General features: G+C 43.9%; 1 protein-coding gene across 2 annotated transcripts in view; it reads left to right on the top strand.

The window, feature by feature from the left end:
* The first annotated feature begins 1951 nt into the window (after positions 1–1951).
* Positions 1952–26324, top strand: part of LOC106607468 (retinoic acid receptor alpha) — a 182270-nt gene continuing 157897 nt past the window's right edge. The window contains exon 1 of one of the 2 annotated variants that reach the window (XM_014204449.2): positions 1952–2195. The gene's annotated coding sequence lies outside the window, so the exon portion shown is untranslated. The remainder of the gene's footprint in view (positions 2196–26324) is intronic. The other variant, XM_045720631.1, reaches the window with a different exon arrangement.

The raw sequence follows: 26324 nt of genomic DNA, 5'->3' as shown, positions 1-26324 counted from the left end.
ATATATACACAAATACACATGCACTTGCTTACGGCCACATCTGTGCTCAAGCCTGTGCTTCTGCAGTTCCAGACAGACTAAGGAGAGGAAGGCTTAGACCAGGCAAAGACACCCATCTGCTAGTTCCATCTCCATGGCCCATAAACCTCCTGTCTTTCTGCCCTGGGATGCTCAGTTCCCTGTCCCAGGAGACAAAAACACACACTCTGGATCCACTAGACCTAGGTTGAAATACTATTTGAAAATCATTCCAAATACTAGTTGTGCTTGTTTGAGCTTGCCTGGCGTGATTGAACCAATAGAAACGTCCCCAATGTGCAAATGACACCCACCTGACACTCCAGGTTCAAAGTCTTTGACATTTCAAATAGTATTTGTACCCAGGTCTGCGGACACTCTCCCTGGAAACAGCGCCGGCCAGCCAGGCCATAGTGCTATGTGGATAAAAGGTCCTGGCAGTCTCCAAGCAGCTGTCTCTCTCCTCATACATCTTGGCAAAGGGAGAAGAGAGGAGAGAAGGGAGAGATGAGAGAGGACACCCAGCCAGGGATGGCCCATGGCCATTTATGGCCCATGGCCCACCCTGTCCAGCAGTAACAAGTGTGGACTGGACGGACTCGTTGCGCTCACTTCCATCTCAGGAATAGCCCTGGATTGTAGCCCACTACAGTCTGCCATAAACAGAGGAGAGGGAGACCAGGCGAGGCCAGGAGAGGAGAGAGGAAGACACTAGCCAGGATGAGTGTCAGAGGAATCATCTTTGAAAGCCTCTGAAAGATTACATTGTGGGCGAAAGAAACGAGGAGAGAGAGACTTCTAGCAGGAATATTGTAGCGTAGTCCCTTAAAAGGGATGGCGTCAGGGATTCCTGGGAGCATGTGCTGTATAAGCCCAGCCCTAGATGGATCAGGATCGGATCCCTTCACTAGAGTCTTGTCAGTCAAAGCGTTGGACTGGGAGAGAGAGTGCTGGATGAGAAGATGATAGCAGCATGACGACATGTTACCGACCCAGCACGGGACGGTTCCCAGGAACCCCTCCTGGTTGGCAGCCAGGCCCCATAAAATATGCCTGTTTTCCATCCTTGTTAAGAAAAAGAGATTTTACAGGCATGTTTGATCCGGGGGAATGTAGGGGGGTGTTCCTCAGTGATACACATTAGTAGGCCTATATGCTTGAGGGCATGCTTAGACAAATGGAAGCCGATTACCCTACCACAAAGTAACCAAATCATTAGCTATCATCACAATATACTTCTACTATCGTCACCAAAATGAAGTTAGCGAGCTAGCTTGTTTACAACGGGCAAAAATGTTTTACGCGCCTCACGCTGGTTCGTCACAAAACCTGGTACTGCTGTTCTGCAGGATCTTGGACCAGCTACTCACGCAGATCCACGATTCGTTTCAGCCAGGGTTTGTTTGCGTTTCACACGTGCTTTATAGCGTGGATTAGGGTACAAACGCTCCAGGATCTGGATCATACAGTGACGTGTGAAAGCGCCCTTAGATTGTACACTAAGAATTTGGTTCATTGACAGTTGACACAGATAGGATTCATTCTTGATGCCCACATTACAAACAAAAAATGTAACTAATCTAATATACATAGTGACATTGATTCCACATTTAAATTCAAAACAGCATTACACATAATGTATTAATTTGATTATGAAAGGAATATTATAAACATGTGATACATGTTGCACTTCCAAAGTCCTAGTAGGCTTCTCAGTAGGATGGAGTTTTGATGTACAGTACAGCTGATTCAAATGACCAACTCATCATCAAGCTTTGATTATTTGAATAGCTGCGTGGTGCTAGGGCATAAACCAAAAACTCTGCACCCAGGGGGACCTCCAGGACCGATTTTGCGAAACCCTGCAGTAGATTACATAATTGACATTGTAGATATGAAAGGTGGGAGTGGACTTCTCTAGGCTGGCCAGTGTTTCGTTTCCGAAAATGCACGTGACCGCAATGGCTGCTGCTCTCTAAACCTTGCATCAATTTGCGCGGCTCCGTGAACACCAGTTTCTTTGCAGAAAACTCGGCAGAGCTCTTGTCAGACAAAGCAGACCTTCCTATACCGGGCCACTCCTCGTCAAAGGACTTCGGAAAAGAAGCACAGGACAAAACATAATCGGCTCGGTTCGGACTTCCACCAACCAACACGTCGGTAGGAGGAGTCAACAGGTATTGACTGGCTATTTAATTTAGGCTACTGACAATGTGATTGTTCGGACGTGTGACAGGTAGACTAGATTCGGTAGAAGCAGATTATACCGACTAAAATCCGTCTGGTAGGCTATGAGTTCGAGGAGAGAGTTTAACGTTGTGTTTCAATCTGTGTGCTGTCATGACTCCGTTTTCCTTTTCTGTTGTGCAGAAATATCAAGCCACATCCCGCCATTGTGTAAACTGTTAAAATGTCATTTGTTGCGAGCCTTGACAGTTATATAGGTTGCCGCTACAATGTAACAAGCTTTGTCCATAGATGGAATCGTTGTATAGTGTGCTTGTTCAGCCAACACCTGTCTACAAGATTTTGTGCCATTTTGTTTCAAAATTGAACGATTTAAAGCTTGAAATACATTTTTTAATGTTTTAGATGTCACATTTGATGGCTGTGCTGCCACTCGAAACAGTTCTAACAAACAATTCACTGATAACGGCTGTCTTTGGGTGACGTCCGCGTTTTCTCGGAGTCAGGTAAATTATGTCAGCTAAAAAAAACAAAGACAGCCCCGACGTCCAGTCACAAAGCTCTCACAGGTTGATCAGATTTAAAATATTTCCGTGTTGGCCATGATGTGACACTGATCCAACCTACTCGACATCCTCCACAGCATAAAGCCCGCAGCTCTAATTTGCATACACCCTGTCCAAATTATAATGGTCTGTGAGTTTTGCTGCTTTCGGAACAAAGTGGGAGATGGGAATTTACTACATTGTGAAGTGGTAAATACCAGTTGGATGCATTAATATGCTTTGTACTCATTGATAAGAGCAGATTGGCTCATGGCCAACAAACTGCATATACCATAAACTAAAAGTACAGCTAGTATGTTTGCAAAGTAATTATAGTGTTCAAATACCACATTAATAATTAAGAGAGAGCTTTTTATGAATAATGTTTTGTTGCAATTAACTGCAAAACATGTTATCAAAGTCTTTTCCTTAGTAGTTGACGTCAGAGCATGTGAGAGGAGTGAGCGCTCTGGAGGATGAGTTTCCCACTAGTAATTACCAGTTGGAGGCTTTTCAAGGTGGATTTTCCCCAGTCGTATGTGGTACATTTCCACTTCCCACTTGGTTATGAATGCAGCATAAAGAGTTTATCGTAGTCCTAAATGTATATGCATATGCACAGCAGTGTTCTAGAATATTGGACCGTTGGCATTCAGAATTTTCAGCGCAGCTCAAGCAATTTCTCCAACTGTCAGCACATTGAAATGAATGGAGGAGGTGGGGGGGGTGCGCGTTCGGGCTGTGCGTCCACGGTGGATGGAGGTCTCGGAGACGAGTAGCTGTGTAACAATGGGACCCTGGACTATCGCGTCTCAGCGTCTGTGGACTATGATTTATGCTTTAGGCTGCCTGATACAGCCTACTTATGTGTCGGGTAGGTTTTTATCTGCCTTTCAATAAGCATGTCACGATGGGTTGACTTGATAGGTTGACTAGACTATGGGACTTGGCAGTAGTGCACTCCCCTTTTGACAAAAAATGTTCAGCACCCCCACCTCCAAACATCTTCCTGCTGCTATGGGACTTGGGCCATTTTACCTTTTTTATATTATGGAATTTAGCCTAATTCTTCTATACTCTCACTGTGAGTCAATCAATTCTGGGAAGTTACACTGCATGACACAACATTAAGTTTGTATGTTAACTACTGAGTGTGTAAAAGAGCTGACTTTTTGTGTTCATTCAACACTCTAAAAAGAAAAGGTTCCTGAAGGTACTTTTCAGGGTTCCTCACATTGCGACACCGGTGGAATCCCTAAAGGTTCCTCAAATAACTTTCTAGGGATCGAATCCCTGAGCTGACAACATACAAATCTGTCGTTCTGCCCCTGAACAAGGCAGTTAACCCACTGTTCCTAGGCCGTCATTGTAAATAAGAATGTGTTTGTTCTTAAATGACTTGCCTAGTTAAATAAAGGTTTAATAAAACTCATAGGCATGTAGAGACACATCGAATAACAGCTTTGTATGTGGTTTCTAGTTTGAGTAATGTGGCTGTTACAACTGAACTCACATTACTTTGCTCTTGTCTCCCCTGTCCTTCTCTGCAGCAAATAACTTTGCCATTCAACATTTGTTGGTCATTTACCCCCCTCAGCAATTCCCACAACATATTTCTGAATACAAGCCATAGTGCTTTTCACTGATGCTGCATACTAAATATTAACTAGGAAATGGACCCCCATTGCCACTCCCAATCCCATGGAGATGTCCTCAGGCTCTTTAGTGAGTTGCTCCTCTCCGTCCAGGAAGACTTGGATGTGGCTCTCATCCGCAAAGGGATTCCCATCTATTCTTATGGTAGGCGATGGGAGCTTTACACAAAAAATGTATATGATTTTAAGGTTACTCAAGTCCTATTTCAAACAGTAAGTTAACAACTGAGTACACCTTACACATGATTACTTCTAACTTTGCGTTTACCTTTAAATTGGAGGGTGTTTAATAAGAAGACTGGATTAGAATGAATAGAACTAGAACAGCTGCATACTGTGAAGGGTACATGACAAATGTCATGATGGATTATTGGGACCGAGGTCAGAGGGAGCAGACTTAGTCAATTACATAACTAGCGATTGTCTCGTTATGCTGCTACAAATGTGATGGAATAAACCACGTGAGAAGAAAATATCCAAGCCAGCACATGGTCTGGATAGGCACAATCTGGTGTAAAATGGATGTCAATAACCATTATTTTTTCAGAGTAACATGTAGGCTACAAGTGCACATATTGATGTTCCCGTGTGCATGCGTGTCTGTGCGTGTGTTGTTGACTAAGCCTGTGTGTACAGAAGCTTTGATCAGTTATTAATTCGGTTTTAGTTGCTTGATTTCCATATAATAAATCTCGTCTAAATAAGGCCAAGCTTTTGTTTTGTTTGTTACAGAGAGCCCACATGCATTGCTGTACTGAATATTATAAACTCAGTGATCCAAATCTAAGCTACATAGCCTCTTGAAAACTGAGTGTGAATCATTTGAGGCTAATTTTAAAAGCAGTGGTGGAAAAAGTACCTAATTGTCATACATGAGTAAAAGTAAAGATAGCTTAATAGAAAATGACTCCAGTAAAAGTGAAAGTCAGCAGGTAAAATACTTCTTAAGTAAAAGTCTGTGTTTAGTGAGTCCGTCAGATCAGATGCAGTAGGGATGACCGGGGATTTTCTCTTGATAAGTGAGTGAATTGGACAATTTTCCTGTCATGCTAAGCATTCAAAATGTAACGAGTACTTTTGGGTGTCACACAAAATGTATGGAGTTAGTAAGTAAATTGTTTTCTTTAGGAATGTGGTGGAGTAAAGTGAAAGTTGTCAAAAATATCAAATCACAAATACCCCAGAAAAGTACTTAAGTACTACTGTTTTAGTATTTTTACTTAAGTACTTTACACCACGGTTTTAAAGGCTTCTCAAAACACGTTGGCTAGGCTAATGAGACCACTAAACGAATTAAAATGGTGAATTGTATCAATCATAATCATAATGATGTAGTACACACAGCATCTTGCAATGAGCAAAGAAATCCCTGTATTAGCAAACGAGAGAAAACAACTAAGTTTTGTATTGGTCCTTCTCTGTGAGCATCCCCAGGTCCCCCCCTGTCAATGTAATCTTATTCATTATGATCTAAAGGGGAAAACTGATCCTTGATCAGCACTCCTACTCTGTGACCCTTTGTGAATACTGGCCTGATTGATAGATAAACATGAGGCAAGCTTGTACTTGCACCGTTCTAAATGTGTTCCTGCCTGGCAGCAGAGAGCGTCAGCAAGAAGCTCTTCTCCTACTGTATGTGTGATGCTGACTGATGAGATGAGACCCAGGTGACGACAGGGACCCGTCTGTACTGTATGTGCACGTGGGAAGGCATGTGTACTCACAAGAAGACACTGTTGCGCACACACACCAACAATAGAATATTGTAGGCTACCGATACGTGTGCACGTGTACTGTCTGCAAAGAAACGTGGCGTTGATTCAAGCTGTACATAATTGTTTTCCTCGCTAACTTGCTCAAATCTTTACTTGTCACATGCGTCGAATACAACCAGTGTATACCTTACCGTGAAATGCTTACTTACAAGCCCTTAACCAACAATGCAGTTTTAAGAAAATACCTAAAAAAAGTTAAAGATAAGAATAGCAAATAATTAAAGAGCAGCAGTAAAATAACAATAGCGGGGCTATATACAGGGGGTACTGGTACAGATTGAATGTGCGGGACAATGTTGTCGAAGTAATTGAGGTACTATGTACATGTATGTAGCGTTATTAAAGTGACTATGCATAAAAAATAACAGAGAGTACCATTGCAAATAGTCTAGGTAGCCATTTGATTAGATTTCCAGGAGTCATGGCTTGGAGGTAGAAGCTGTTTAGAAGCCTCTTGGACCTAGACTTGGCGCTCCGGTACCGCTTGCCGTGCGGTAGCAGAGAGAACAGTCTATGACTAGGATGGCTGGAGTCTTGGCCTTCCTCTGACACCGCCTGGTATAGAGGTCCTGGATGGCAGGAAGCTTGGCCTCAGTGATGTACTGGGCCATACGCACTACCCTCTGTAGCGCCTTGGGGGCGGAGGCCGAACAGTTGCCATACCAGGCAGTGATGCAACCCGTCAGGATGCTCTCGATGGTGCATCTGTAGAACCTTTTGAGGATCTGAGGACCCATGCCAAATCTTTTCAGTCTCCTGAGGGGGAATAGGTTTTGTCGTGCCCTCTTCACAACTGTCTTAGTGTGCTTGGACCATGTTAGTTTGTTGGTGATGTGGACGCCAAGGAACTTGAACCTCTCAACCTGCTCCACTACAGCCCCGTCGATGAGAATGGGGGCGTGCTCAGTCCTCCTTTTCCTGTAGTCCACAGTCATCTCCTTTGTCTTGATCACGTTGAGGTAGAGGTTGTTGACCTTGCACCACACGGTCAGGTCTCTGACCGTGTGGATGTCTATAGGATGTCTCATCATTGTCGGCGTTCAGGCCTACCACTGTTGTGTCATCAGCAAACTTAATGATGGTGTTGGAGTCTTGCCTGGCCATGCAGTCATTAGTGAACAAGGAGTACAGGAGGGGACTGAGCACGCACCCCTGAGGGGCACCCGTGTTTAAGATCAGTGTGGCGGATGTGTTGTTACCTACCCTTACCAGTCCAGGATCCAGTTGCAGAGGGAGGTGTTTAGTCCCAGGGTCCTTAGCTTAGTGATGACATTTGAGGGCGCTATGGTGTTGAACGCTGAGCTGTAGTCAATGAATAGCATTCTCACATAGGTGATCCTTTTGTCCAGGTGTGAAATGGCAGTGTGGATCTGTTGGAGCGGTATGCAAATTGAATGGGTCTAGGGTTTCTGGGATAATGGTATTGATGTGAGCCATGACCAGCCTTTCTAAGCATTTAATGGCTACAGACGTGAGTGCTACATGTAGTCATTTAGGCAGGTTACCTTAGTGTTCTTGGGCACAGGGACTATGATGGTCTGTTTTAAACATGTTGATATTACAGACTCAGACGGGGAGAGGTTGAAAATGTCAGTGAAGACCCTTGCCAGTTGGTCCGCGCACGCTTTGAGTACACGTCCTGGTAATCCGTCTGGCCCTGCAGCTTTGTGAATGTTGACCTGTTTAAAGGTCTTGCTCAAATCGGCTACCGTGAGCGTTATCGCACAGTCATCCGGAACAGCTGGTGCTCTCCTGCATGCTTCAGTGTTGCTTGCCTCGAAGCGAGCATAAAAGGCATTTAGCTCATCTGGTAGGCTTGCATCACTGGGTAGCTCGCATTTGGGTTTCCCTTTGTAGTCCGTAATAGTTTTCTAGCCCTGCCACATCCGACGAGCGTCAGAGCCGGTGTAGTAGGATTCAATCTTATTCCTGTATTGAAGCTTTGTCTGTTTGATGGTTCGTTTGAGTGCATAGCGGGATTTCTTATAAGCGCTCGGGTTAGTGTCCCACTCCTCGAAAAGCGGAAGCTCTAGCCTTTAGCTCGATGCGGATGTTGCCTGTAATACATGGCTTCTGGTTGTATGTACGGTCAATGTGGGGACGTCGTCGTCGATGCACTTATTGATGAAGCCGATGACTAAGATGGTATACTCCTCAATGCCATTGGATGAATCCCGGAACATATTCCAGTCTGTGCTAGCAAAACAGTCCTGTAGTGTAGCATCCGCGTCATCTGACCACTTCCATATCGAGCTGTTACTTCCTGCTTTTAGTTTTTGATTGTAAGCAGGAATCAGAAGGATAGAATTACGGTCAGATTTGCCAAATGGAGGGTGGGGGAGAGCTTTGTATGCATCTCAGTCTGTGGAGTAAAGGTGGTCTAGAGTTTTTTTTTCCCCCCTCTGGTTGCACGTGATATGCTGTTAAAAATGTGATAAAACTGATTTAAGTTTGCTTTAAAGTCCCCGGCCACTAGGAGTGCCACTTCTGGATGAGCATTTTCTTGTTTCCTTATGGCCTTAGAGTTGGCTGAGTGCAGTCTTAGTGCCACCATGGTCTGTGGTGGTCAGTAGATGGCTACGAATAATATAGATGTGAACTCTCTTGGTAGATAGTTTGGTCTACAGCTTATCATCTGCTCTACCTCAGGCTAGCAAAACCTCGAGACTTCTTTAATATTAGACATCGCGCACCAGCTATTATTGACAAATAGACACATATCACTACCCCTCATCTTACCATATGTAGCTTCTCTATGTTAAACAAATCAAAATATATTTTATATTTGAGATTCTTCAAAGTAGCCGCCCTTTGCCTTGATGACAGCTTTGCACACTCTTGGCATTCTCTCACCCAGCTTCATGAGGTGGAATGCATTTCAATTAACAGTCAAAAAATGTGTTTGAGCCAAGTTGTGTTGTGTTGTGACAAGGTAGGGGTGTTATACAGAAGATTGCCCTAGTTGGTAAAAGACCAAGTCCATATTATGGCAAGAACAGCTCAAATAAGTAAAGAGAAACGACAGTCCAACATTACTTTAAGACATGAAGGTCAGCCAATCTGGAACATTTCAAAAATGTTGAAAGTTTCTTCAAGTGCAGTCGCAAAAACCATCAAGCGCTATGATGAGACTCGCTCTCATGAGGAACACCACAGGAAAAGAAGACCCAGAGTTACCTCTGCTGCAGAGGATAAGTTCATTTAGAGTTACCAGCCTCAGAAATTGCTGCTCAAATAAATGCTTCAGAGTTCAAGTAATAGACACATCTCAACATCAGCTGTTCAGAGGAGACTGCGTGAATAAGGCCTTCATGGTCAAATTGCTGCAAAAAAAACACTACTAAAGGACGGCTATAAGATGAAGATACTTGCTTGGGCCAAGAAACACGAGCAATGGACATTAGACCTGTGGAAATCTGTCCTTTTGAGATTTTTGGTTCCAACCGCCATGTCTTTAAGACAGAGAGTAGGTGAACGGATGATCTCCGCATTTGTAGTTCCCATGATGAAGCATGGAGGAGGTGTGATGGTGTGGGGGTGCGTTGCTGGTGTCACTGATTTGTTTAGAATTCAAGGCACACTTAACCAGCATGGCTACCACAGCATTCTGCAGCGATATACCATCCCATCTGATTTGCGCTTAGTGGGACTATCATTTGTTTTTCAACAGGACAATGACCCAACCCACCTCCAGGCTGCGGAAGAGCTATTTGACCAAGAAGGAGAGTGATGGAGTGCTGCATCAGATAACCTGGCCTCCGCAATCACCCGGCTTCAACCCGATTGAGATGGTTTGGGATGAGTTGGACTGCAGAGTGAAGGAAAAGCAGCCAACAAGTGCTCAGCATATGTGGGAACTCCGTCAAGACTGTTGAAAAATAATTCCAGGTGAAGCTGGTTGAGAGAATGCCAAGAGTGTGCAAAGCTGTCATCCAGGCTACTTTGAAGAATCTAAAATAAAATTTGTTCAACACCTTTTTTGGTTTCTACATGATTCCATATGTGTTATTTCATAGTTTTGATGTCTTCACTATTATTCTACAATGTAGAAAATAGTCAAAATAAAGAAAAACCCTTGAATGAGTAGGTGTGTCCAAACTTTTGACTGGTTCTGAATGTGTCATTTAACCTCATAGAAACCAAAGTGTCAATAGTTTTCAGTTATTACATAATTACCGTTTAACAACTCATTTCTAATTGACTACCTGGTAAATAGCAGACTGTTACCCTGTTGTTTTGACATTTCGTCTAGATTCTAGCCTTTAGATGTTTTGCTTATAGCTCCAGGTAGACTTGACACTTGGCCATTTCCATTCGTGCGCCACAATAGAGCAGTCACGAATGGAAATGGCCAAGTGGTAGATTGTTTCGGTAAAATGTTATAAATGCTGACAGATAATTTGTTTGTTTGACATGGTGAGATCTTTTTGTGCCGGTGAAGTTAATTATGTGAGAAATGGTGTTGGAAACATCTTTATGCTCAAATGTTGATATAATAACCATCATATCGAAGTAAACTTGGAGTCATGCGATGATATGGTGTGTGGTCCTCCCACTATGATTCGGAAAACCATGCAGTTTATTAGGTTACAGATTAAATACATTATGATTAACTTCACATGGTGGTGAAAGTGCACAGTGATCTTGACTTTCGTTTCCAACACACATTGAGGGTCTTATTCTGGTGACAGGATGATTGATGCTTGACTGCCGTTTTGATAAAAATATTCTCGCTCTTATCCATAATAATCTCATCAAGTAGCCTAGCCTATACTGTAGCCTATCTGCAAGCTGTTGGCTAGAGCGCACTTGCCAAAACCAGATTAGTCACATTTGCTATTTAGCGCAACAGTTTTTGTGTTGCACAACTATCTGTAGAGTTGAAAATGCGATGGAAACACATTGAATTTTTAGAATTGTATTCTTAAGCAAAGAAGCACATTTCGTGTGCACTACGTCATCACGCACTGAATTTTATCTGCAACAAGTCCATTTGGTGGAAACACAACTGATGGGGAAAATGCACATTTTCTTTATGCAGATTTTTGTATATTTACTTGAAGATCTGTCACCAATTGGATGGAAACCTAGCTAGAGTGAGGGAAAAAGTATTTGATCCCCTGCTGATTTTGTACGTTTGCCCACTGACAAAGAAATGATCAGTCTATAATTTTAATGGTAGATTTATTTGAACAGTGAGAGACAGAATAACACCAAAAAAATCCAGAAAAACACATGTCAAAAATGTTATAAGTTGATTTGCATTTTAATGAGGGAAATAAGTATTTGACCCCCTCTCAATCAGAAAGATTTCTGGCTCCCAGGTGTCTTTTATACAGGTAACGAGCTGAGATTAGGAGCACACTCTAACAGAGAGTGCTCCTAATCTCAGTTTGTTACCTGTTTAAAAGACACCTGTCCACAGAAGCAATCAATCTATCAGATTCCAAACTCTCCACCATGGCCAAGACCAAAGAGCTCTCCAAGGATATCAGGGACAAGATTGTAGACCTACACAAGGCTGGAATGTGCTATAAGACCATCGCCAAGCAGCTTGGTGAGAAGGTGACAACAGTTGGTGCGATTATTCGCAAATGGAAGAAACACAAAATAACTGTCAATCTCCCTCGGCCTGGGGCTCCATGCAAGATCTCACCTCGTGGAGTTGCAATGATCATGAGAACGGTGAGGAATCAGCCCAGAACTACACAGGAGGATCTTGTCAATGATCTCAAGGCAGCTGGGACCATAGTCACCAAGAAAACAATTGGTAACACACTACGCTGTGAAGGACTGAAATCCTGCAGCGCCCGCAAGGTCCCCCTGCTCAAGAAAGCACATATACATGCCCGTCTGAAGTTTGCCAATGAACATCTGAATTATTCAGAGGACAACTGGGTGAATGTGTTGTGGTCAGATGAGACCAAAATGGAGCTCTTTGGCATCAACTCAACTCGCTGTGTTTGGAGGAGGAGGAATGCTGCCTATGACCCCAAGAACACCCTCCCCACCGTCAAACATGGAGGTGGAAACATTATGCTTTGGGGGTGTTTTTCTGCTAAGGGAACAGGACAACTTCACTGCATCAAAGGGACGATGGACGGGGCCATGTACCGTCAAATCTTGGGTGAGAACCTCCTTCCCTCAGCCAGGGCATTGAAAATGGGTCGTGGATGGGTATTCCAGCATGACAATGACCCAAAACACATGGCCAAGGCAACAAAGGAGTGGCTCAAGAAGAAGCACATTAAGGTCCTGGAGTGGCCTAGCCAGTCTCCAGACCTTAATCCCATAGAAAATCTGTGGAGGGAGCTGAAGGTTCGAGTTGCCAAACGTCAGCCTCGAAACCTTAATGACTTGGAGAAGATCTGCAAAGAGGAGTGGGACAAAATCCCTCCTGAGATGTGTGCAAACCTGGTGGCCAACTACAAGAAACGTCTGACCTCTGTGATTGCCAACAAGGGTTTTGCCACCAAGTACTAAGTCATGTTTTGCAGAGGGGTCAAATACTTATTTCCCTAAAGTTTTTGACATGGGTTTCTCTGGATTTTTTTGTTGTTATTCTGTCTCTCACTGTTCAAATAAACCTACCATTAAAATTATAGACTGATCATTTCTTTGTCAGTGGGCAAACGTACAAAATCAGCAGGGGATCAAATACTTTTTTCCCTCACTGTAGTGATATCTCATCTGCTTTATGTGGTCCAGGTTAACAAATCCACTGCCCTCATCCAGTCGCTTTCGGTCTGCTATTGTCTGAATATCTGCCTTTTCCATTTGATAGAATGCGTCCTTTGCTTAGCTGTCTGACTGAACGATTATTTGTCTATTGCCTGCTTCTGTTTGTCCTTCTAGCCATTATTCTAGTTTGCTTGCCTATATTTCTACAATACTTTTTTTCTCTACTTTTTTATTTTCTCATCTGATCCCTTTGTTGATATTCTCTGCGTGTGTTGGTTTCTCTGTCTGTTAGCTTGTCTGTCTATTTACCTCTTTCACCTTTTTGTCTATTTACTTCTGTCAGTTGGCACCTTTTGTCTTTAAGCTTCTTTGTCAGTTAGCTTATTTGTCAGTCAGCATCTTTGTCTTTGAGCTTCTTTTGTCAGTCTATTGTGTCCATGTTTTGGGACCAGATGTAGGTGGAGACGTTTCCTGTCACTTGAGACTTCATCACTTGACAACGGTTTCCCAGCCAAACAACTCATGAGCCAATATCAACTTTATCATCAATTGTCTTTATAATTCTTTGTTCCGGCACATGCAAAAACTTGAGTAGTTGGCATCTTACTTGATTTTCTTCAAGTCCATATGGAAAAACAGAGGCATGAAAACGGAGGCAAAAATCGAATATAAATTGTGATGACTTGCTGCAAATAAAAACAGGAAGTGAACCACAGGAAATATATGTGGGTGTTAGGAACTAATGCCCGTGGTCAATGCCCACTACACACAAGGTACACTTTGTGCCATAGCATTGGCGTGACTGTAGGTGACAAGCTGAACTCACTGGAACGTAGGTATCTTCCTGTTCCTGTTTCAAATAACTAACACATCTCTCAGTGTTTAGGATTTAACAAACCTAGATTTGTAGAAGGGACTTCACAAAAGAACCCCAACTCTATACTGTAGGTCTATTTGCACATTATACAACGGTTCCGTCCTAATCCTGAATGGTGATTGGTTGAAACCGCATTCCAGCCAGTATCTATTCCACAAGTTACCACGGGCTAAATCTATGACGTTAAAATGCCTATTTACTCTGTTCCATCTGACAGCACAATCCACTGTTTCATCAGCCCAGGCAGGCAATTTATAAACTTGATCTCCACTATAAAAAGCATCTAGACATTATCTCTCATTTCTTTTAGACAAACATTTCGTTTTCAACAGCGGAGATTTGAATAAACCTTGCTATCTGTCTCTCCAACATTTGCAACATTGTTTCAATATTCACATTTTATCTCCAACTGTCCCATAGTAATGAACGTGTAGGGGTCTGGAGTCGAGACTAGACAGACAGGCAGGCAGCGATTCTCAGCCAGTCGAAATCATGAATCAGCTGGCATCATTTTTATGGATATATACAAAGAAATGTCAATTGAAAGAAGGTAAAACAAAATGAAGTGCCGCTAGTTTGCAGTCTTTCCAGCTTTAGTTTGAAGTAATCGTGTTAGCTGTGTTGTTGGCTAGCTCCTCTGAACAACAGTGTCCTAACGAGAGAGCACATTTTCTATGCCAGGCGAAATCGCGCCTCATTAGCTCATTGTTATGGATGTATCCAAATAACTGTCACTAGAAAACAGATTAAACAAATGCAGCTACTGTTGTTATTCTGTCTGCACTGTTTGCCGTGACTGTAAATTATCCCTAGTTGGCTAGCTAGCAAGCAAGGGATAAGAACGTTGCCAGCCAGTATGGCAATGGAACATTTAGAACGAACGACTGGGTCGCATCCATAGATACAGAACAAAAAGACTGAACGACTGGGTCGCATCTATGGCAGCCAAACCTATAGAATGAACGACCAGCCGGCTTTGGTAGCATCCCTAGATTTGTTTCGGAACTATATCTTGTGGAAGGATGAAATAGTATTAATGAATTCATCAAAATAATGTTTAAAGAAAATATGTCAATCATTATTTGAATATGTTGGTAACCCGTTGTATAAAAGTGATAATGACCTCGAAACATCCATTGGACATTCTATCTTATGTGAGACACGAAGTATTCATACCCCTAGACTTATTCCACATTTTGTTGTGTCAAAGCCAAAATTGTAAATTGAATTAAAATAAAAAATATTTTCTCCACAATTTTGTGGTATCCAATTGGTAGTTGCAGTCTTGTCTCATTGATACAACTCCCGTACGGACTCGGGAGAGGCGAAGGTCGAGAGCCGTGCGTCCTCCGAAGCACGACCCAACCAAGCCGCACTGCTTCTTGACACAATGCCCACTTAACCCAGAAACCAGCCACACCAATGTGTCTGAGGAAACACCGTACACCTGGCGATTGTATCAGCGTGCATGCGCCCGGCCCGCAACAGGAGTCGCTAGAGCGCGATGAGACAAGGACATCCCTGCTGGCCAAACCCTCCCCTAACCCGGACAACGCTGGGCCAATTGTGCGCCGCCCCATGGGTCTCCCGGTCAGCTGCGACAGAGCCTGGACTCGAACCAGGATCTCTAGTGGCACAGCTAGCACTGTAATGCAGTGCTTTAGACAACTGCGTCACTCGAGAGGCCCTTTTCTCACCCATTTACACACAATACCCTATAATGAAAGTGAAAATAATTTTTGGGACATTTTTGCAAATGTAATTGAAAATGAAATACATATCTAATTCACATAAGTATTCACACCCCTGTGTCAATACTTTGGCAGCAATTACAGCTAAGAGCTTTCCACAGCTGGATTGTGCAACATCTGACAATTATTCTTCAACCTCTGTCAAATTGGTTGATGATCATTGTTTGACCATTTTCAGGTCTTGCCATAGATTTTCAAGTAGATTTAAGTCAAAACTGTGACTCGCCTACTCAGGAACATTCATTGTCTTCTTGGTAAGCAACTCCAGTGTAGATTTGGCATTGTGTTTTAGTTCATTGTCCTGCTGAAAGGTGAATTCCTCTCCCAGTGTCTGGTGGAAAGCAGACTGAACCAGGTTTTCCTCTAGGATTTTGCCTGTTCTTAACTCCATTCAGATTTTTTTCTAATCTGAAAAACTCCCCACTCCTTAACGATTACACGCATACCTATAACACGATGCAGCCACCACTATGCTTGAACATTTGAAGAGTGGTACTCAGTAATGTATTGGATTTGCCCCAAACTTAACACTTTGTATTCAGGACAAAAAGTGAATTGCTTTGCCACATTTTTTGCAGTATTACTTTAGTGCCTTGTTGCAAACATGATGCATGTTTTAGAATGTTTATATTCTGTACAGGCTTACTTCTTTTCACTCTGTTACTTCACAAAATGTTAGCCTAATTGGCAATGTTGTTGATCCATCCTCAGTTTTCTCCTGTCACAGCCATTCAACTCTGTAACTGTTTTAAAGTCACCATTGGCTTCATGGTGAAATCCCTGAGTGGTTTCCATCCTCTCCGGCAACTGAGTTAGGAAGGACGCCTTTATCTTTGTAGTGACTGGGTGTATTGATACACCATCCAAAGTGTAATGAATAATGTCACCATGCTCAAAGAGATATTCAATGTCTACTTTTTTTTTTTACCCATCTACCAATAGGTGCCCTTCGTTGCGAGGCATTGGAAAACCTCTCTGGTCTTTGTGGTTGAATCTGTGTTTGAAATTCACTGCTCGACTGAGGGACCTTACAATTGTCTGTATGTGTGGGGTACAGAGATGAAGCAGTCATTCAAAAATCATGTTAAACACAATTATTGCACATATTGTGTGACTTGTTAAGCACATTTTTACTCCTGAACGTATTTAAGCATGCCATAACAAAGGGATTGAATACCTATTGACCCCAGACATTTCAGCTCTTCATTTTTTATTAATTTGTAAACATTTCTAAAAACATAATTCCACTTTTTAACATTATGGGGTATTTTAAATTGAGGCTTTTACTACAATGTGTACAATGTCAAGGGGTGTCAATAGTTTCTGAAGGCACTGTAGCTCACACGACACTTTGGAGTACTCCATAGTGTTCAATACCGGCGGAGGTATTTGAAATTGAAGCCATGCAGGCCTGGCTTGCGTTTTAAAACGGCCAAGTAAATTGCATGTGAAATAGAGAAGCGTATCCATTCTACACATTCCATTACTATCGAACTAATGTCTCAGCCTGCTCACGTACATGCATACTAACGGGCAGGCGGAGCGGCACAGGACAGGCTCCTGGGAGCTGCAGTGCGAGACAGATGGGCCGCAGTAAATTAAACAAGCCATTTCCTCCTCTCGTTCTCTTCGTCCTCCTCTCCGTGACGGAGCGGGAGCGCTGGGCGAGTTCTCGTCGTTATTTAACGGCGCTGTTAGTGGTGTCTTTGTGCCTGCTGGCGGGCGTGTAGTGTTTGTGTGTGTGTCTGTGTGTGTGTCTGTGTGCTCGCAGTAGATGTTTGGTGTTAATGCATGTGTCCTTGGTGCTAGTGTGTTTGTACTCCATTGTACTTAGTCAATGGGGCTCGAAGGAGACCGGAAAGAGTGTGTGTGTGTGTGTGGTGTAAATCTTTCCTCTACATGAGTCACATGTTAATGATGTTTATTTTTTATTTTTATTTTAATTATCCCTTTTTCTCCCCAATTTCGTGGTATCCAATTGGTAGTTAGTCTTGTCTCATTGCTACAACTCCCGTACGGACCCGGGAGAGACGAAGGTTGAGAGCCGTGCGTCCTCCGAAACACAACCCAGCCAAGCCGCACTGCTTCTTGACACAATGCCCACTTGTCAGAGGAAACACCGTACACCTGGCGACCGTGTCAGCGTGCACTGCGCCTGGCAAGCCACAGGTGTCTCTAGTGCGTGATGGGACAAGGACATCCCTGCTGGCCAAACCCTCCCCTAACCCAGACGACGCTGGTCCAATTGTGCTTCGCCCCATGGACCCGTCGCGGCCGGCTGCGCCAGAGCCTGGACTCGAACCCAGAATCTCTAGTGGCACAGCTAACACTTAGACCACTGCGCCGCTCGGGAGGCCCTGCGTTAATGATGTTGACGTAGATATAGGAAACCTGGAGTGTTATGAAGATTCAAAATAAAAAGCTTGCTCTAATTTAGCGTACCATCACAATCACGTATATACACACACACACACACACACACATACACACACACACACACGTTTTACTCGTCGCCCCTTATTCTAGCAGGACCAGTTTATCACGTTAGGTCCATGGTGTACAGCCGTGTGTGCTGAGTTCAACTTTTATGTCATCATTAATCTATGCGATCCCAATGCTGGATAAAGACATAGGGCTGTCCCAGATTAAAGCAGCACGGGGAGCAGAAAGGAGTGGGAGGTTAACAAGTCTATGAGAGGGATGGGAGAAGGAAGAGATTGAAGGTAACACAAATGAAGAAAGACATTGAGAGACCGAGATGAGAGTTGTAGGGCCATTGTCTTTCCCAAAACCTTGAAAGCTTGATGTCTGAGTAGAGACATTTTATTTCTCTCCTTTCTCTCTCTCTCTCTCTCTTTGATTTAGTGGTGTTAAGGCCTGCTGTATCAAAGATCCATTCCCCCTGGACACTTTTCAATGCCTGCTGGAACACAGACCGCTGTGAGAAACACACTACCATGATCCTATTCAGATGAGAGAGAGGGGGGAGGGGGGCAAGCGTTTGTTTATCTTATCTCAAATGATTTCTGATTTAAGATCTGAAGTATTGAGTTGTGTAGTGTGTCAATCAGCCTGACTAACCAGTGTCTGTATATAGCCTCGCTACTGTATATAGCCTCGCTACTGTATATAGCCTCGCTACTGTATATAGCCTCGCTACTGTATATAGCCTCGCAACTGTTTTTCGCTGTCTTTTTACGGTTGTTTTTATTTATTTACTTACCTATTGTTCACCTAATACCATTTTTGCACTATTGGTTAGATCCTGTAAGTAAGCATTTCACTGTAAGGTCTACACATGTTGTATTCGGCGCACTTGACAAATAAACTTTGATTTGAATTTGTAACTTTACTGTCGATCTTTTACTGTTTTGAATGAGTTTGTGTTGATGTGGGTGTTTGAGGGTACAGACTACAGTATGTGTGTGTGTGTAAGCACACCGGTGTGATTACTTACCTTTTTGAATTTGCTTCTTTGTTTAACAACGTCCTCAAAGGTGTGTATGTACAGTACGACGAGTACATACAATGTGAGTGTTTGCCAATGGAGTAGGGTAGCCATCATATTTAGGCTATGTACAAAGGTTTACATTGTGTGTGTGCGCGTGCGCACACGCCGCATAGGCTCCACGTCTTTGTGTGTGTTTCTGAGGGTAGACTGCAGCCAGGAACATACCGAGGCCACTTTAAAGGGAAAAATCTTCAGGATGGCTTCTCAGTGCGCCTCCTCCTTCTCATCTCCGCCCTGTGTCTCTGAACATGGACGAGGTGTTGCGTTTTAAAGGCTCCTCCACTTGCTCAACCTGGACATGAAAACCTGGTTACTGCGTGTACATTTCCACCCTATAGCGACTCCGGTGACCTCAAAACCTTCCAACGTGATTTACCTTTCGGAATTGTGGCGTGCAGCGTTTCTAACTTCTAACACACCAGGGACGGTATTTTTCCCTTCCTCTTGCACCAAAGGCAATTTTTTTTACTTCTTGTTGTTTGAAAGAGATGAAATGCTTTATAGGTGTCATTCCTTTCCTAGGTTCATTCTTCTTGAAGGTCTTGTCATTATTGGAACGGTTATCCATTTTAGTCCCACTGCAGCAGCTTCTGACGAGCTCGTTCTCTCTCACGTCTCGTTCGTTTAGCTCGGAAACCATGGCTACGCTAGACACAATGCCGGGAAATCGATGGCAGACTGTAAAAATGATACAGTTAAGAGATTCTTAATTCCATCAACACTTTTCCATTTATAATCCTGGATAATAAGAAGTTAACTTTGACTCACAACCCTTCACTCTAACCCTGTGTTCCTATCCTCTTAATGAGATGCAATTTCTGCTGTCAATCAACCAGTCTGTAATATTCACCCTTTGCTGAGTCACCCATAGTGATCTTACCTCCCTTCCCCTTTAAACACCCACCTTCAGACAAGTCGCAGCGAGAGGAGAGTCTTAACCACAGTCGTAAAGCGCTGCTTTATTGTTGTGATTGGCAGGTGTTTAAACAGCTTGATGTGATCCAGACCTGAGTACTTAAAGTGTGCGTTGCCTGCGGACACAGTTTTTCCACACAGCCATCGGCTCATCCCTCACTCATTAGCGCCTGGCATACAGTACCACTGTGTGTATGTGCTAGCACCTTTTGTTACGTGCGTGCTTCTGATGGTTAGCGCTTGATATTGCAGCTTTCTGTGATAAAGTTGAAGCTGCACACCGTGGACGTGCATGGGCGCTTATTCACATGGGAAATCTACATTGTAGAAGGGCAATTCTACGGTAACGCTTTCACTCAGTTTTTCACCTTTGAAATGAATGCCAAACAAAAACTATATTGATTTTAAAAGTCGACCAAAACATACAAATCTATACACAAGGCCTACTGTGAAGAATTTAAACTGGAAAATGTACAAAAACTAATTTGGTGGAAGAACTGTGCAGGTGCTAACTTTGGTGTACTCAGTATTGTACTCTACTCACTGTACTGTATTCAGTACTACTGTATTGTACTGTACTCTACTTTGCTCTACTCACTGTACAGTGCTGTAGTTGAATGTACTGTAGTCTACTGTTCTCTACTAACTGTGCTATTTAAACTTGTAAAACATACATCTATGATTGGTTCAGATTTGCTCCAGTCCGGTCCGTCTGTGGACGTTAACATCAAGGCCAAATTTCAACTACTTTTCAACATCTGCGGACATCCGGTGTCAGTCGGTGCTCAGTGGGTGAGGTTGCTGGTTAAAGTAAATGGAAGGAGAGGGGGCTTATGGGTAGGTATCAGTAAGAGCTGGGAGAGGTGACATTAACTGGAGAGGGTGGGGTTGTCCAGTCTGACTGTTTTAACCATTGGAAGCTGCTGACGGGAGGCTCATAATGATGTCCGGAACGGCTCAAATGGAATGGCATCAAACATCAGGAAACCATGTACTTTCAAAAACAAGGACATTTCTAAGTGACCCCAAATTTTTAAACTGTAGTGTGTGTGTATGTGTATTTATTTAATGTATTTTTTTTATCCATGTGACCTCTGCCCTGTTGCATCACTAGTGCTGTGTTTTGGGTCAATTCACAGGAAGTAGGTTTTATGGGAAACTATGAGACCTAGAGAGTAATCTGCTGTCTAAGCGTGGGAGGGGATAGAGAGGAAATGGGTTGGTTATAGGATAGGGCAGTGGAATGGTCTGATAAGTACTTCAAGCTCCAGAACAGATAATATGCTGTTTTTTCAGACTTTTCAAGGCTTAAAGCTGCAATCCGTGATGGTGAAACGGCTACGTCCATTTGCGATATTACAGCAACAAAAAGTGACGGAAAACAACACACTGTTTTCTTCTCCGATATACGTGCGTTAGAGCACAATATGTATTGTCATTAAAAAATTGTTTTACCATGCTGCACGACGCTCCTCTGCTCGGCTAACAACGGTGGTGGGATGGCCATGACACTCTTTCCCTCTACTGCGGATCTCTCCTTTTTAAAGGAATCACAATTCCAAGTATTCAAATCCCTCTTCATATGGTTTTAAACTCCCTATTTAGAGCTGTTCCTGGACCAGCTCTGTGTCTTTAAACTCTTATAGGCTAGCCTAGAACTAAGAAAGGAAATCCTGATCCTAGTACCTCATAAGCTTCGGGTTAAAGTTGGACTTCCCAAGCCTGCATGGGAATAGATTTGCAAAGTCATTGTCGTTGTTGTCATCATCATCATCACCATCACCTAGCAACGAGGTAGAGAGAGGAATGCCCTTAGTGGGCGAGTTCTCCAACAGGTGGCTGGGGGGGGGGAGGATGAATGTGTCCCATGATTTATGATTCCCCTCAACAACTAAAGATGAAGGGTACAATAGTTCTCCCCCTTCCTCTCCCATCTCCTCCCAAGCCTCACCAGCCCTGGGGGAACAGAGTCATTAGGGATATTATCATGACAATGGGGAGGACAGGGAGAAGAGCCATAGATAGAGGGAGTTTGACAAACTATCCACCATGATGGCACCAAATATATCTTAATAATAATAATAACAGTGAATTTTGCATTCTAACTTGAAATGTATTTGTTTTGGAAGTTTTTGGTGCCAACATAGTCTTTACATAGTGTCCATGGAGACATGTCATAGTGCAACCACAAACAGAAGTATTTCAGCATTGTTTATGAGTGTACATGTTTATCTGTGTGTGTGTCAGATGCTGTTGAGGAATCTTGCTGGCTCTTGTAGTGTCCTGTTTGTCTTGGCTGCAGCCTGCAGTCTTCTCCTGCCGTATCTGTACTCAGTCACTGTTGTCATTCCAACTGGAGTAGCCTTGACTCACGTGCACCCGTCAACGCGGTGTGCGTGCGATGCTGACTGGCGCCGTCAAGGGCAGCGTGTACCATTTGAGCACTGCAGCTTCCACTGATATGAGAGGGTAACTAAGGACTCCTGAAGTTGCGTGTGTAATGTGTGGGTCACAGAGCTAGAGGGCTGAGGTTTGTGTGCATATTTCTAACTGTGCCACTCTCCTGTCTGATGTGTTATTAATGCATGTCTGAGTGTATGGCTGTATGCATGTCTGAGTGTATGGTATGTGTGTTAGTATGCATGCTTGAGTGTGTGTGTGTGTGTGTGTGTGTGTGTGTGTGTGTGTGTGTGTGTGTGTGTGTGTGTGTGTGTGTGTGTGTGTGTGTGTGTGTGTGTGTGTGTGGCGCATGTCTGAGTGTGTCTACCTTTGTGTGTGTGTGTGTGCTCATGTACACTCGACTCGTGACTCGTATCCCACAGGGGATGCCTGATTTCCAGACGCAGGCCAGGGCCCGTATTCGCGCCTGACTACATCGCCCGCAGAACTCCGCCTCATTACCCTAGCGGCCAGGCAGAGACGAATACAGCCACATAGCCAACGTGGGCTCCTTCCTTCCCTCTCTAGTTCTCAGTTGACTCACTTGACTCACCTTGTCTCGCTGCTCTTTCATCAAATCCATTTCCTCATGTCCTGTCACATCTCTATGGACTCATGTGACTCCTACATACCAAAGAACATCACTGAAGGGAGATTGGGGGGGTGGGTGATGATAAGTTTCTCTTCTCCTCACGTGTCCTCATCTCCTCCCTCTCTCCTTGCATTTCTATGTCTAATGGCACCCTCTCTGTACATCCAATCCTGGGCGACGTGCTGCCCGATACTGTAGGTGGGTGAGAGACTCAATGAGAGTGGGGGTCGGCTTGGGTCACATGAGCCCAGCCCACCGACCGCACATCCAGTCATTGTCAGCATGCTCGGTGCTCTACCTTTTTAGCTCGAGGTGGAGAAGAGATGAGCGAGAGGGTCCACTGGGATCTCCTTCTCACGGGAGTCCAGCCAAGCAAAACCGATCTATTCTGCCCATCTACCTTCTAATGGCACTTAGTACATACAGTCCACTGTGCTGTACTTGTGGAAGAAGTTGGTTTGTATACACGATGAGTGTGAGGGTCGGCCCCGGGGTTTATGTTCTTCACCTATCCCCAGCCAAGAGGAAGGAGAATGTAGCAGCAGAGGTACTTAAAGGACCGGAGACGCAGGATATCCTCGGAGGCGGAGCTGCCGGAGCGGTGACAGGAAGTCCCATGAGCTGAAGAGGCCTCTGGGAGTGTTCTGTTCTTAGGGACAATATCTTAGGAACTCCGCTGGACCGGGCGATCCCCTCCCCTCTTTGTTTAAACAGGGACTTCCCCAGTCAGACACTCAGGAAAGGAGAGGCTTCCCCCTCCCTCAGCAGGAACATCCCTGCCCTAACATACAGCTAAGATGATTTTAGCTCATTTAGTGCCACTTTTTGTAATATCTTTCATTAATTAGCCACTGTGTCTTACAGTACAAGACTCTTGTAAACGGAAGTTATTATAACGTGTTACCTCTTCTGAGCCTTCGCTCCTCTCTACTCGGCTGGAGTACAGCACCGATTGATGACTTAAGTAGCCAGACACACACACACACACACACACACAGTCACTGCCACCCCAGAAGGGGTTACACAGCAAAGTGATTCCACAACAACTGGTTCTCAGGGAACAAAAAATACTTCCTGGAGGTCAGAGTGAAGGTGACCCCTGCTGTGACGATTTCCTCTCTGAGCTGAGGAAGGCCTAATTACCAGGCACACGTTTAGAGTTATGGACGTCATTGGGGGCAACTGGGGGCAACTGGGCACACACACACACACACACACACACACACACACGCGCATGAACAAATATTTTGGCTGCTACTTTGTTTTGGCTCTCTGTTCAGCGCCTGTCAGGAAAGGTGGAGCAGAGGAGGTTCTCGACAGTGGAGGATGCCATTTTATAAACACACAAATGTGTGTGTTGGGGGGGCTCACTGAGAAAACAGCATTCTTTGATGTGTGTTGTGTTACTGAGACTCTCTCTCTCTCACTGACTCACTCACACACACATTCAATTTAAGGGCTTTATTGGCAGCTAGTGAACTAGATAATAAACAATAAAAATGAACACTTAACATTTATACTCACAAAAGTTCCAAAAGAATAAAGACATTACAAATGTCATATGTGCAAATAGTTAAAGTACTCCATCTCTCTGTCTACCCTCTCTTTTCCACCCCCTCTCACATTCTCTCTCTCTTAAACCCCATTTCTATGTCTACCGTTTTGGCCACCCTCTTCCATCTCTTCTCCCTCTCTCTTACTTAGCTCTGTTATTTTGGGTAGACATACAGTAGGTCTAACAGTGGCAATACGATCCTATTGTCCAGTGTGGCCATTTAGAGTATTGTGTCAAGTATACTTTCAGCACAGCCTTTCGTATGCAGCTGATGTGTTATGTCACGGTGCAGTAGTTAGCAGATACTCCGAGCTCTATAACACATTTATTCAAGTTTTGTAAACCACATTCTTGAATCACAATGTTTTTGTGCACCTAGTCTGCATCTGATCTAGTGTTGGCCTCGAAGGGTTGGATTAAGACAGTAGAAAACATGTCTAGAGGAACATCAAGTATTGATAGACTCAGCAACGACTGCTGTTTCAGTGGCTCTTTTGTTGTTATGTCTGCCTGTGTGTTTTATCTTGGTGTATTGGAGATGAGTGGGTGTGCATTTGAATTGCAATTGTGTGCCTTTTTGTGTACTTTGTGTACTTGTGTCCTTGGTTACATTTGCGATGCATTTGGATAAATTGATGAATAGAAGATACTGTCCGTGTGTGACAGTTGATACAGTACCAGGTATTCTGGGTCGTTAGCCTGCTTTAGCAATGATTTCCTAATTTTACATCTAATTACACACACACACACACACACACACACACACACACACACACACACACACACAGTGGTTGGGAAAATACTAGACTTTCTGGTCAGACAGCCTTTGTCGTAATCCGTTGTGGGAGAGGGGCTCAGAGAGCAGAAAAGCTGGGAAACTCCTCAGACACACATGCGCGCACACACCAGGCAGATCACTAAAAGTTGACTTCGATTTCGGACGTTTGAAAAGGTCCTGAAAACGTCCTCGGTGGTCACATAAACCAAAAAAACTATTGCCCAGCACTGGGGCGAACTGATGATGCTCGGAGGCGAAGCGTGCTGCTCAGACCACTGACCAAAAGCAGTCCACAATGCTCTAGCAAGCCAGGAGAGTACTTGATGGAAACATCACATTTTTTATTACTTAGTTTTAAGTCTTCCCCTAACCTTAACCACTCGGGAATGAATACCTAAACTTAACGCGTTGAGTTGTTTCTGTTTGAGCCCTGTACCCAGGTGGAATTAATCTCTCAAAAATAGACGTTCATCCATAATAGGTCCAATTTTGAAGTGAAACGATGAGATCTTGGTGCAGGCCGCACACGCCCCACTCCACTTTCACCGAAGTGTGGAAAATCCAAGTTGGTGCCCTAGTATGAAAGGGACACAGCTTGGCTAGTTACCTTGGTGGAGAGGTTGTGATTTGAATCAGTGTGGCCACTAGAAGAGGAGGAAGGGGCTGCATGGTGTGTGTGGCCTGTTACAGCCTGGAGAGGACAGAGGACTCTGGTTTGGTTAAATAAACATTCCTCCCCTGCTCTGCTCTGCTCCCCTTGCCCCAGAGATTACACACAATGTTGAATTAGTGACACATCCTTCTGGAGAACACTTTACCACAATTTGGTGGTGTGTGCGTGTGCGTTTTTGTGTCTAGCACATCAATGTCCCCCACTACTCCTTGAACGCAATGGGGGTATCTTGTGACCATGAGCACAGCTTGCAGTGTGCGCTCGACATTCTTTGTCATGGTTTCAGGCATGATGCAATACAGCTGCTGTAGCAACATCTGCCCGTCAGACTTGGCTTGGATCAGTCCTGCCTGCCAGTCGTGCTGCAGCAGT

The sequence above is a fragment of the Salmo salar genome, chromosome ssa06 (genome assembly GCF_905237065.1).
Source record: "Salmo salar chromosome ssa06, Ssal_v3.1, whole genome shotgun sequence".
Classification (NCBI taxonomy): Eukaryota; Metazoa; Chordata; class Actinopteri; order Salmoniformes; family Salmonidae; genus Salmo; species Salmo salar.
This window is presented reverse-complemented; position numbering and strand designations above follow the sequence as displayed.